Below are 774 nucleotides of genomic sequence, written 5' to 3'. Positions count from 1 at the left end.
CCCACGGTGGTGGTAACGAGGGGGTTGCTGGCCCAGTGGGTGAATCTGAGGAGGAGCCTGCAGCTCCTTCATCCTCGGACGGACTTGGGGTGACCAGCAATAGGCCCACATGACTTTTTAAAGCTTCAAAAATTTTTCTCCAGGTTTTGTGCAGCCTGGACGCCATCTTATCATCTTTAGGGGATGTGTCCCACAATTTCACCCTGATCCCTTCCCATGTCTCTGGCTTGTAAATGTCTGACTGGTGATGGAGGGATCCTTTCTGGTGGCCCACACAAGCATTTGCTGTAGATCAGGGGAGGATATTGACACCCCCTGTCGTTTGAGTATATATTGAAAGGTAACTAGGACGTTTTTCTGTTTTGAGATCATTTTATTCCCCATAGTGCGCACACTTACCTTCGTTCAGCGAGAAGAAATCGAATCGAAGGGAGGATGAATCCTCGGTCTGCTGCGTTTATCTCAGCACTCCCCCGTTCGGGCTTTCCACGTAGTGTCTTCCGTGGTTTTTTCAACGCACGGAAAACACGCCTGATGCGTATTTTTATGTGCGTTATGGACCAGTCAGTCTTCAAGTTAGGCTAAGTCTCTGGTCCAGTCCCAGTTCGGGCACCAGTTGTCGTGAGTTAGTCACACGACACTGGGTTTTCTTGTCAGGAAGATTTCTTTATTGCTGTAATGATCATGATGTATGTCTCTCTACTTTCTAAAGCAAGCCTTTTATACTCTAACACGCATATTCAGTACATTTCCACTAACAATCCATTGGCTAGA

The sequence above is a fragment of the Meleagris gallopavo genome, chromosome Z, assembly GCF_000146605.3.
Source record: "Meleagris gallopavo isolate NT-WF06-2002-E0010 breed Aviagen turkey brand Nicholas breeding stock chromosome Z, Turkey_5.1, whole genome shotgun sequence".
Classification (NCBI taxonomy): domain Eukaryota; kingdom Metazoa; phylum Chordata; class Aves; order Galliformes; family Phasianidae; genus Meleagris; species Meleagris gallopavo.
The sequence above is the reverse complement of the archived record's forward strand: the minus strand, read 5'-3'. Positions refer to the sequence as shown.